The sequence below is a fragment of the Saimiri boliviensis genome, chromosome 2 (assembly GCF_048565385.1).
Source record: "Saimiri boliviensis isolate mSaiBol1 chromosome 2, mSaiBol1.pri, whole genome shotgun sequence".
Classification (NCBI taxonomy): domain Eukaryota; kingdom Metazoa; phylum Chordata; class Mammalia; order Primates; family Cebidae; genus Saimiri; species Saimiri boliviensis.
In genome coordinates, this window is record NC_133450.1 from 234,924,713 (window position 1) to 234,937,181 (window position 12,469).

Below are 12,469 nucleotides of genomic sequence, written 5' to 3' on the forward strand. Positions count from 1 at the left end.
GCCAAAGCCAGTGTTTTTTTAGAGTATGTTTTTCTAGATTTATTTTGTTCCTCTGAATGTGCCGTATTTTCCTGTTTCATTGTATGATTTGTGAACTTTTGTTGAAAATTGGGCATTTGAATAAAAACAGCCACATTGCAGACTTTGCAGACTGCCTCTGTGCAGGAAAGATCCTTATTAATCAGCTTGGCATGAAGGTTTAATGTCTTCTCTGGCTCATCTGGGAATGCATCTTCCCTAGGACTGTGTATGCACCCTTTTCCCAGTACCCTTATATACATGACTATTTTTACATGTCTTAATTTTCCTAGGAGTTTTACCCCTTTCTCTTCCCTGGCTTTAGATGTCCTATTGTGGTTCTCTGCCTGTAATATCTTCCTTCCAGATATCTATGGGTCTGAAGCTCCCCTGTAGTTTTCAAGCATTGCAATACCCACCACTGCTTTCAATATCCCCTGACCTGCTATCCAAGCTGCCACCATTCTTGTGTGATTGCTGAGTCAGGCAAGACAGGAACTCATTCCCTGGGCAATCCCCAGACAAGCTAGAACACTGCAAACAAGTTCTTCGCTTTTACTTCTTTCCCAAGAAAAATACCAGGAATTGAGTAGCTTCCTTTGGCACTCTGCTAAGGAGGGAGTGGAGCAAAGTGAGCACAAACACAATGCCATTTTCTGCTATTAAGAATTTTCTTTTCCTTGATTGGGTATTTACTTGGTTGCTACAAAGACTTGACTGGTTTCTAGAACTTTCACTGAGCTATTCAGTCTGTTATTGCTTGATATTTCTCCAGGGAACAAAAACCTGGAATTCCTAGTTTCCCATCTTGCTCAAGTATTTTGATTCCTGAATATTTTTATGTATATTATTTATTGCTTTAGAATCTAGGTGGTGAGGGAGGTAGCATTTACGCACTTCCTTCCTAATTTTTTTTTCAACCTGACATGCTGAAGAAATGATGAAAAGGACTCATGGTGCCTAACTTCATATAGCTTATAGAATAAAGGGTAAAACAAAAATATGCATATAAATGACTAATATACAAAATTGAAGATATTATAACCTAGACTATAAAGCAAGCAGAAATAGGGGCTGGATGATGGAAAGTGTCCTGGGCAATCCAGGCTGCTAGGCTGCTATAACAGAATACTATAGACTGTGGATTAAACAACAGAAGTTTAATTCTCACTCTTTTTTTTTTTTTTTTTGAGTATTGCTTGCTCCATCACCCAGGCTGGAGTGTGGTGGCATGAGCTCAGCTCACTGCAACCTCCACCACCTGTGTTCAAGCGATTCTTCTGCTTCAGCTTCCCATGTAGCTGGGACTATGGGTGCATGCCACCATGCTCAGCTGAGTTTTGTATTTTTAGTAGAGATGAGGTTTCACCATTTTGGCCAGGCTGGTCTCAAACTCCTGACCTCATGATTTGTCCCCCTCAGCTTCCCAAAGTGCTGGAATTACAGGCGTGAGCCACCATGCCTGGCTAATTTTCATACTTCTAAAAACATGAAACTCTAAGATCAATGTACCATGAGATCTGGTGTTTGGTGAGGGCTTTCTTCTAGGTTTGCACATAGCCACCTTCCTGCTGTGTCCTCACGTGGTAGAGAAAGAGTGTGCTAGTGTCTCTCCTCATATAAGGGCACTACTAATCCCATTATGGGGGCTCCCCATCATTATCTAATTCCCTTCCAAAATCCATATCTCTAAATACTATCACACTGGGCATTTAGGTGTCAAATATATGAATTTGGGGGAGGGTTACAAATATTTTGCCCACATCAGGAAGTATTAGTTTGCTAGGGTATCTGTAATAAAGTACTAAAACTGGATGGTTTAAAAAACATATAAGTATTATCTCAGTTCTAGAAGAGGGAAGTCCAAAACCAGGGTTTCAGCTCTGTTCTTTCTAAAGCCTTGGGGAAAAATCCTTCCTCACTTCTCCCAGCTCCTGGTGTTTGCTGTCAATCTTTGGCATTCTTTGGCTTGTAGATGTACCACTCTGATCTTTACCGCCATTGTCACTTGATGGTTTTCTCTCTGTGTGTCTCTCTCTTCTTATAAGGATACCAGTCATGTGTTCTACAAGGGGTGTTCCCCGTAGGGGCCCATCCTACTCCAGTATAACCTCTTCTCAACCTATTCTATCTGTAACAGCCCTGTCTCTAAATAACATCACATTTTGAGTTACTGGGGCTTAGTATTTTACATATCTTTCGTTGGAGGGCACAGTTCAATCCAAAGCGGAAGGTGATGCCACTTTAAACAAGCTGGTCAAGGAATGCCTCCCTGTGGACAAGATTTTTAGGAGTATGTTGGAGGCAAGGAATCCAGTGGAACAGCCACAGCCATAAAAGCATACAGAGACCAGTATGGTGTGTGCAGCAACCCAGTGGGAGGAGGGGCAGGGTGAATTCTGAGAATTAAAAGAAAGCCAGGCCAGTTGGCACCTGTGAGTAGAGAAGAGGATCTGAGATAAAACTGGAGATGAAGCAAGTGGCTGGATCCTAAGAGCTTTATAAGCCCGATGAAGGTCTGGGCTTGATTCTCAAAGCTTTAGAATATCCTGCTCTGCTCATCCTGGCTGCTGCGGAAACAGAGTGGAGATAACACAGGTCAAGGAGACCGCTTAGGAAACTGATACTTACCTGGTAATTCCTTCAATCCTTTTGAATCTTCGGAGGAGACAAATGAGTAAGAAGGACAGATAATGTTTTTTTTTTGCTACCTATTATACAAATGGAGAAGATCTAACAGCCAGGGAGACATGAGGGTGTGGAAGAGACAGACACTTGTAAAGAAGAGAGCCTGAGCACAGAGGAAATATGGGCCTGCTGAAGGCGAGATGTAGCTCTGTGACTGGCCTGGAATTAGGATGCTTGGAACCAATCTTCTATTGCGATGTCAGGGAGCAAGATATGGCTGTCGGTGGGACAGCTGGAGTGCGGTGCAGGAAATGTCAACGGAGAAAAGGAGACCATGACAATAGGGGCCAGATGTGAGGCGAATCTTTCAGGCAGCCAGGTAGAGAGGAAGACCACCAGGCCGAAAGGATGGCAGATAATGAAAAGCTGAAGGGAAGAGAATGGCATCATTCAAAAAGAAGCAAGATTTGTGCAGCTGGGAGGGGAAGATATGGCCCAGAAAAGATCATGTGTCCAGAGGAAGGCGAACATCTGCTTGAGATGGGACCAGAAGCAGAGACCTGGAGAAAGGTCCTTCCACAAAATGTTTAAATTTCCAAGCAATTTGATGAATAGGACACACGCATTCCAGAGGACATGGTGGAAGGTTTGGGGAGGAGGGGAGGAGAGGAGTGTGACGGGTTGGATCCAGGAATGCCCAGAGCAATGCTAGTGCATGGAGTTACATTTTACGCGTATAATCATCTGTGTTCACTAATATTTTGAGTAGACCAAGAGAACTAGGTCAACCTCATAGAAGGCAGGGATGAGAAAGTCTCTGAGATTACAGGGAACAGATGTCAGCTTTAGCATCTGTGTAGCTCGGGTGAGCTGAAAAGATTAAGAACATATAGCAAGCATGGTGCCTCGTTCTTAATGGGGCACACATGGTACAGAAGGAAGGAAGGAAGGGTGGGAGGGAGGGAGGGAAGTGCAGGAGAACAGTGAAAGCTTGTTAAACTTAAGAGCGTCTAGTACAGTTGGATGGTACAACCTAAGGGATGATTAAAAATACAGAATCAGGATTGAAACCAAAGGAATAACACTATACCTTTATCTGCTGTAAAGAAGACCTACCTCTGAGATTCTTTATTTGCAACAAAATTACACCATCCTCTAAAAGTCACTCTTGGGCACCGCCAGGGATGCCATGGTCTACCACCTTATCCATCACACAGGACTGAAGCTTTTATTGCCCCAGTGGCAATACAACGGAAATACACATTTCAGTCCCACTCGGGACCTACTGATTCAGAATCGCTGAAGGTGCAGCTCAGCAATCTGCTTTTTAGCAAACAATCCAGGTGATTCTGAGGCACAGGAGAATTGGAAACTCATTGCACTAAAATTCATTTTAAAAAATATCACACATCTATAATTTTGGAGTATCACTGCTGAAGGCTCTCAGCTGACTCCCTTTTTTAGCATTACCTTCTACCAAAGACAGCCACCTTGTCCAAAATTGCGTTCCTGAGAAGGAGAGACAGCACACAGACAATGACTGATCCAGAGTGGCTTTCTTGCCTCAGTGTGGGCTATCTTTGAAGGGCCACCCCAACTTCAGAGCTCTTATGTTTGGTCCAGTAAACTCACGGACAAGAATTACAGGAAAATTGTATTTTCTTCTTCCCTTTTGGGGGTAGCCTTTATGTGCTTCCTTTCTTCAAGATCGGCAGAGCTTTTTTGCATTTCAAGGCTGTGACCTTAGTTCCCAGGATTTGGCTCCTCCAGAGATTAGGCTCGAATGACGTTGTTGAGGAGGACATGGTGACTGGGCTTTGAGGTGCAAAGAGACTGAGGCCACTCCTGGAGGTAGACATCCTTGCTGGTGACAGGGCTGCTGGGAAATGGAGTGTTCTCTGGGTAGCAGAGGACTATGCCCCACCCTTTTATGAAGGAACTTTAGAAGGGACAGCTGAGAAGAAACTAATGTTGTAACGTCAGGAAAATCTGCCGAGTCTTCATTACCAGAAACATCACAAAGGGTGGAGTGCATTGTTCTCTTGAGCATATTGTACCAGCCTGCTGCCATTTGCTACTGGTCCTGCATGACCTGAGTGGCATTGCTCATCTGGATTCCTGCTCTAAGAAGCATCAGCTTTATCAGGGATCCCACCCCAGACCTACAGAATCAGAAAATTAGGGCATGGCCCAGCTAGAAATGTTTGAACAAGCCCCCTCCTCCAGGGTGATTCTGATATATTGTAGCATTTGAGGCACTCTGGCTTGGAGCTTCTCTACTTCTAACAAGCTTGGGAATCTTCTAGAGATTTTATTGAAGTCAGATACTGAGATTGAAGTAACTTTTCAAAAATTTTAGAGAAGATATGTTGACAGGGCATTTGCTAAATGTATAATTTAAAAAAATGAAAACAATTTGTAGTGCAATGAGTTTCAAGCTCTACTATGCCTCAGAATCACCTGGAATGTTTGCTAAAAAGCAGACAGCTGGGCTCCACCTTCAGCGTTTCTGAATCAATAGGTCCAGGTAGCGCTGACATGTGTATTTATAACAACATCCTAGGGTTGCTAATACGGGTGGTACTCAGAACCACTGTCTTAGAGAAAACAAGATAAAAATAAGACAAGGAGACCCATGGAGAACACAGTCCAAAGGCAAGTGCTCACTGCATGCTTGTTTGCTCAGCACCTGATCAGTGCATCTACTGCCTTCTTTCTTAGTTTGTTAGAATTTGGTTCTTCCTCTTTGTTGGTAGTGTCTGGCACTCTGTGGACCAAGGTCATAAATGGAGCTATGAGCCCTCACACAGACCATGCTCGCCTGATTGGGGAGCAGAGCCGATGGGTACCCTGTGGGATGTGCAGTTTGTATAATATACCAGGTGACCAGCAGAGGGTGAGAGTGCCCTGGGGCTCAGCAGGTGCATCCCTCACCCAGGTGGGTACCCAGAGTGGTTGAACCTGTCCAGGAAGTTCTTTGCACAAAGGGTCTTCTGCCCCTCAAGCCACATGATGTCTGGGCAGAGAGAAGGGTGGTGTCCACCCAGAGAGGGGCCGTCTTTTCATCTGTACCAAGGCCAAGTGTAAGCTTGCAGAGTCCTAAGCTGTGAGAACAAAGCAGGAACTCAGCTGAAGAGGCTCTTTTTACAGGCACCCAAAGGCCCTGGGGAAAGTGCACCTGTGAGACTGTGGAAAATGATGGGGCTTCCCTAAAAGGAGTGACACTGGATTGATTTACTTTAGAAAACAAAGGCCTGTTGTTTCTTCCACCTCAGCATCGAACCGCTCACTACCATTTGCTACTAGTCTCTGCATGACCTGAGTGGCATAGTTCACCTGGATTCCTGCTCTAAGCAGCATCAGCATTAGCCCACCCCAGACCTACAGAATCAGAAAATCAGGCGTGGCCCAGCTGGAAATGTTTTAACAAGCCTCCTCCTCCAAGGTAATTCCGATATATTGCAGCATTTGAGATACTCTGGCTTAGAGCCTCCTCACTTCTAACAAGCTTGGGAACTTCCTAGAGATTTTATTAAAGTCAGATTCTGAGATTGAAGTTCTGGAGTGGGGATTAAAAGTCTGTATTCTTAATAAGTTTCTAGGTAATGTGGATACTGCAGATCCATGAATTCATGTTGAGTAACAAAGGTTTATATTAGAGCAATGGCTCTTGACCTTTGACTTCCTGTTTTACTCTTGGCTACTATTAAAACAACAACAACAACAGCAACAACAAAAACCCATAGCTCTAAACAACCAAAATGTATAGCTCACAACTGTAGAGGCCGGAAAGTCCAAGATCAAGGTAGATTTGGTGTCTGATGAGGGTCCACTTCCTGGTTCATATATGATGCCTTAGCTCTCTGGGCCCTCTTGTATAAGGGCACTGATCCCATTCATGACAGTGCTGTGCGGAGGTCCCACCTCCTCACACTGGTAACTAGAATGTCAGCATATGAATTTTGGGGGGATGCAAACAGCAATTTCACGCTGAAATACATGGATGTTTGGGTCCCACCCACAGAGGACTGGACTGGAAATCGGACCTTGTTTTAAAATGTATTTATAGCTCCCCTGCTGATTCTAATGTGCAGGCAGGTGTCAGGAGCCCCTAGCCTAGAAGCAAATGGGACAGGCTCTTAGAAGGATGTAAGTTAAGGGGAAGTTAAAGGAGGAATCTGGGAGCAATCTGTTCCTTCTGACTGATGAAATGTTAGGGATCCTGGGTAGTGCCAAAGAGGCCAGAGACATCATTTTAAGTGAGTTGCTCCTTGTTTAAATGAGGCCTCTGGGCCCCTGCTTCACATTCTCAGAACAAATAATGACGGCATGTGGCAAAAGGCAGAATCCTTCTGCAATGCGGGGTTCTCAGCACAGAACTGCCTCTCTTTATCAGCTCCAGATTTGCTCTCCCTGCTTCCATGATGGCACTGGCATTTTGCCTTCAGTATTTTTACCCTTCTTTGTTTAGTTCTTAAATTCCATTTTGTCATTTAACCTGATAACCTATATTTTGGTTGTCATGGAAAACAACATCCTGACTTTTAAGACTGTCAGGATGGTTGTTCAGGATCCACAAATTGCATCAGGCAGTGCTCAGAATCCACTGTCACTGTCTTCAGAGCCTCTTCTGGGATGGCTTTCTGAGTGGCCATACATTCCTTTGCAATGAAGAGGAGACTGGAGGAGAGGGTGACCACTCTGCTTTTAGCTATCATTAGCGTAGGTGCAGGTTTGCTGACAATAGCCTTAAATGACGTTAGTAAAAACAGTGTATTTTTTATATTCCAATGGCCATAGGATCAAGGCCAGAATTAGGATGAACTGGGGAATAAAATAAGTTTTCTTGACTATAAGTTGTAAAATGCATAGTTTTAAAGTATGATTTTAAAAACACCTATTTCTTGTGAATAGTAGGGCAGAATTTTACTCTGGAAATGAACTTCAAAGGATAACATGTTTTAATTATTCAGAAAGTAAAGACGGGATTAAAACAGATAAATAAGATTCTACAACACAAACCAAATGTAAAGAGCTACAAAATATTAATTTTGCTCGTCTTTTAGCAAATTTGGTATTACAAAAGAATGAGCAACATAACTAAGAAGAAATCTTCCTTCAGTCTGTAGTTTAAATTTAATACGGCTCAATGTTACGGTCAAGCACTTTTAAAAATGCCTGCACAGAATTGTTAGCCATTAATCGTTTTCTTGCTGATTCACCTGTTTTTAATCAATGTGTCTTTGACAAAATTGTTTATCAATGTCAGGAAATAAACGTGGTTATTTCCTTGAAATGCTAATGCGGAACCAGTCAGTGAAAAGGCAGTTCTAATCCAAGCTCGCCAATGGCGGTGTTGTCCTAGGATCCCATTAAATTAGAATGTATTAATCTACGGTGTGTGGTTGGCTACGGGGCAGGGCATTTCGCCTGTCTTTAAATGAGTCGGTTTTTAAAAGTTACTATCTGGAAATGGAAGGAAAGACTACATGGTTAGTAGTGATTATAGTTGGCAATGCCAACAAAAGAATCTGGTTCCCTTTCGATGGAATTGTTTTAATTCATTAAATTATCAGAACATTCCGGTCCCTCACCATCTATTCCAGGAGCCTGCGGTAGGTGGCACCTAAAAGCTCTTTGGAGGCGAGCAGGCGCCATTTAAGCAGGAGCAGCGGCCTCTGCAGCAGCTGGCACAGGCGAGAAGGCAGAGATCGGGAGAGAGAGGAGGAGGAGCCGCGTGCGGCGGCGGTGACAGTGCCGGGCCGGCGTGGCTCGGGCCAGCGCAGGTGCAGGGGCTGCGGGCGGGCGGGGCGCGAGGGCGCGGGGCGCGCGGCGGGCGAGCAGCTGACAGCGGCGTCACGGCGGCGGGAGGGAGCGCGCGCGCCCGCCCGCGGGAGGAGCTGCATCCACACAGCCTGCGCGGTCCTGTCCTGCGCGAGCGGAGCTCGGAAGACGCTCTGAGCGGAGTTGGGTTCTTCCCCAGGTAACCGCTTTCCCCCTTCTGCCGCGGCCTCGCTGCGTCCGCACTGGGGCACGGGCGGCTTTGGCTTGATGGTTTGCCAGCCCCCGGGAAAGGGATTGCCGCTCTCTGGGAGGGCGAGTCCGCGTGTAAATACTGGAGTTGTTCAGGGGGGAAGAAACCTGCATTTCTGTATCCTCGTCAGGAAGGGTGAGCATCAGCCCTACCCTTGTCTGAAACATATTCTTTAAAAAAAAAAAAAAAAAAAAAATCTGTATCTTACCTATGATTAGGGATTCCTTGCAAAACAAGAGTTACCGTTTTTGGAAAATTCTACGGTGCAGGCGTTTCTGTTAACGTGGAAGTTGAATGGATTGTAGGAAAAGTGTTAAGAAGATGTGGTCTAAAGTGAGAAAAAATGCCAAGCACGTTAGAGACTGCCGCTTGCTTCGGCGTGCTTTCACCCTCGGCTGCTTCACTTCGCGGGCTTGGCTGAGACCTGTCTGAATCTTTTGTTTGTCTTTTTAAGGAATGTGTTTCGTGGTATCTGTCTGTGTTCCTTTCCGCTCTCTTGTTGTAAGGGCAGAAGAGGGGCAAGGGGCTGCATCCAGTCTTCAGTTGTAGGACTGTGGTTTCCTATCAGATGGCAATGACTGCTGACAGCTCCCGGGCGCACCTGCAAAGCCGTGCTGGCTTCGGGCAGTGTGGGAACCTGCCTCTGTCGTCCTCTCTTGAAAAATGCTGTTTTTCCTCTTTAAAACTCCAATTCACATTCTATGTAGGTTGGGGAGACTTTTAAACTACAAGCTCTGTGAATCATCTCTTGCATCAATTGAATGTTGGAATATAACATTGTGGTGGAACTCAGTTTCTTCCTACTGTGCAGAGACACAGCTTGCCTTCCCTAGGAATCTATTTTACATATTTGCCCTTGTTATCTTTTCAATGGATCCCCTAGCATGTGAGAAGCTAGTCTAGCGTATCAGAACTTTTCTGCTTCAAACTAAAAATTTTCAAAAATATTATTTTTAAGGAACATTTCGTAGGTAACGCTGAAAGTCTGGAGGGTTTTACATTCCAAACCAGTCACAATGTGCTCCATTTCCAGTGGCATTTGGATTCGAGGAGGTGGAGTGGGAGGGAGAGAAAAGCGGAGGATAAAATTAGAATAAATGTAACAAATTTGTAGGGGAATCATACTTTTTTTCTTGGTTGTTGCCTGAAATTGCAAATTGTCCACAATTTTATCTATCTCTGGAAACGAGGGAGGCTCTGTGGGTTGGGGACAGGAAGACACAGTTCATTTTATAGAAATAAAAGATACAGTGGCAAGGAAACATTTTCATCCCATTTAACAGATGGCATTTAATTTGGTAATAGTCTCGGGCAGGCACAGAGAAAGGAAGGGGCAGGGAGGGGTAATTGCTGTCGATACCAAGGCGTATATACCGAGAACTGCTGCTCACACTTCAGTGATCCCTGCAGATGGGAAGTATGTGTTCATGGTTATTGCAGAAACCTCCAGAATCTTTCTTTGTTATCCCTTCAATAGACTTGTTCCTAAGAGGCGACTCAGAAAACATACAGATGGAATGCCAAGTTGTGAAAGTCACTTTTCAGTTTGTGTCTAACAACTCAGCATTCTCAGCAAAGCAGTTTCCTCATGAGAAGAGCAGAGGAGAGCTTTATTTATTTATTTATTATATGTTGTTCCTATCCTATACACCCACACACAACTTTTACTGTATTGGAAATGTATTATTTCAGTGGTAAATACTGCATATCTTACTGAAAAATTAAAACCTTTTAAAAAACAACTGGGTGCTTTTGTGAAAAAGATTGTACCTGTGATAATAAAAATGTACTGTTCATTCTTCTTCTAATTTGGAGGCCAGAGTTGATATGCTGGAAATTAACCTATCGATTTAGGCAAAATCATCATTTCCCTATGATAAATGCAGTAAATTTTCCACCAGAGAATTTCTTTGTCAGAGGAGCATTCAGTTGACTGGGGCAAGATGGTTGCCTGCCAGCTATTTTAAGTAAAAAAGTGTTTAGTGCTGAGCTGTAACTTTGGATTCAGAAAACAACCATCCCCAATTCTCATTCATAGGGTGTATTGGCTCTATCTATCATCAGTCTATCTGGTATGAGTATTGACAGTAGACAGATGTCTCTTTAAGAATAGAACTGATTTGTAGGACACTGATGTTGGTTATGATTTTTCCAGGAAAACAGCTACTCAATCAGAAGAGAATACGACAGTTCTTATTTGTCCAAATTGCTGATGGCTTTTTAAGAGTTAAATTTACAATTCATGCATATTTAAATTTGAACTTAAAATTATTTAGCTGATGTCAAATAATGCTTTAGTTTTCAGTTTATTACATGGTTTGCGAGTCTCTCCTCACTGACAGGGAAGGACTCTTTGAAGTACTCAAAACAAATGGCCCCTCATTCTCTCCTTCTTTGCTCTCAGCCACTGGCAAATTTAAGAAAGAGATTCCTTATAGCTGACTTCTTAATGCAGTGTTTTCTTATAAATCAGTACTGTACAATAGAATTGAAATGTGTGAGGCACGCGCAGAGTTCAAAATGTCCTAATGGACGTAATAGAAAAGTAAAGGGAAATTAACTTTAATTTTAGGTTTTTAAAATTTTTATTTTTTTAATTTTTAATTTTTTAAATTTAATTGATTTTAATTTTGATTTTAAAGGTGAAATTAATTTTAATACTATATTTAAGCCAGCATATTAAAAAATGACCATTTAGATATAATCCATATAAAATACTAATAAGATATTTTACCATTTTAAATGACTGCTGAGAAGACATCTCAATTAGGATTCGCTGTGCTTCCAGTGTTCAATAGCTCATGCATTTGATGGCTATTGTATTGTCCAGCACAGCTATAGATCATTAATCAGTTGATGGTAATTTAAAAGCTAAAGCATTCGGCGCCATCACCCACTAAGCACTATCAAAAATAAATATACAAATGTTCTCAGATTGCCATGAGATATGTGTCCTTCTCTTTCCTGCCATTAACTGTTGTGCTGTCTTGAACCTATTACTTGGTTCTTTATCAGAAAGACAAAAGGATTAGATCAAATACTTCCTGTGATTCTATAAAAAATAACCAGTGAGTAGATATGGGGGATCCAATCTACATGCGGCCTAGAGGTTTACTGTGGCAGAAACAACGGAGAACAGGTATGCCAGATGGGTGTCATCATTTTGCACCATTACCAACTTCTATCCCAAGAAGTACTGCCCACCCCACCCCGCACCTGGGGTTTGCTTCAGTGTAATTCTTGATTATGGAGATCAGCAACTTAGTCCCCAGGACCCATTATGGATCATTCAATTTTCATATAATTTTTTTATTGAACAAGCAGCAGTAAACCCATTATAAAACTAATAAACAGCCAGTGGCTATTCTTTACTATGTGATAAAATATATTACACAAATCTTTCAGTATTATTCTTTACTGGTATGAGTATTTTCAATGTTTGTGTCTATTTATTTTGACACCATTAAAGTTTAGGGTGAAATCTAATGCTTTAAAAATGACACATGGATACCAAATTCTTGAAACACAGAAATTAATGGCCTTAATGAAAATATATCCGTTTCTTTATCTAGTCCCTGAATACCTCCATGATCAGTGAGTGCTTGTGGGGTGGGTACCATTTCCATCACATGGTTCTCTGTCTCAGAAATTATGATAGGAGATTTAAAGAGGGCAGCATTTTGTATGAAAGGATTTGGGGCAATATTTTTTAAAGCTAATTAATGTCTGCAAAGTGATAATTTTTCTGAGTTAATAAGAACGCAAGAACTTTCCATTATGCGTTCCCAT

The 12,469-nt window shown here is 42.7% G+C and overlaps 1 protein-coding gene across 2 annotated transcripts in view; it reads left to right on the top strand.

Moving 5' to 3' along the window:
- Window positions 1-8,319: 8,319 nt before the first annotated feature.
- Window positions 8,320-12,469, top strand: part of DIRAS2 (DIRAS family GTPase 2) — a 29,523-nt gene continuing 25,373 nt past the window's right edge. Inside the window, exon 1 of one of the 2 annotated variants that reach the window (XM_039475114.2) lies at window positions 8,320-8,629. The gene's annotated coding sequence lies outside the window, so the exon portion shown is untranslated. The other variant, XM_074395537.1, reaches the window with a different exon arrangement.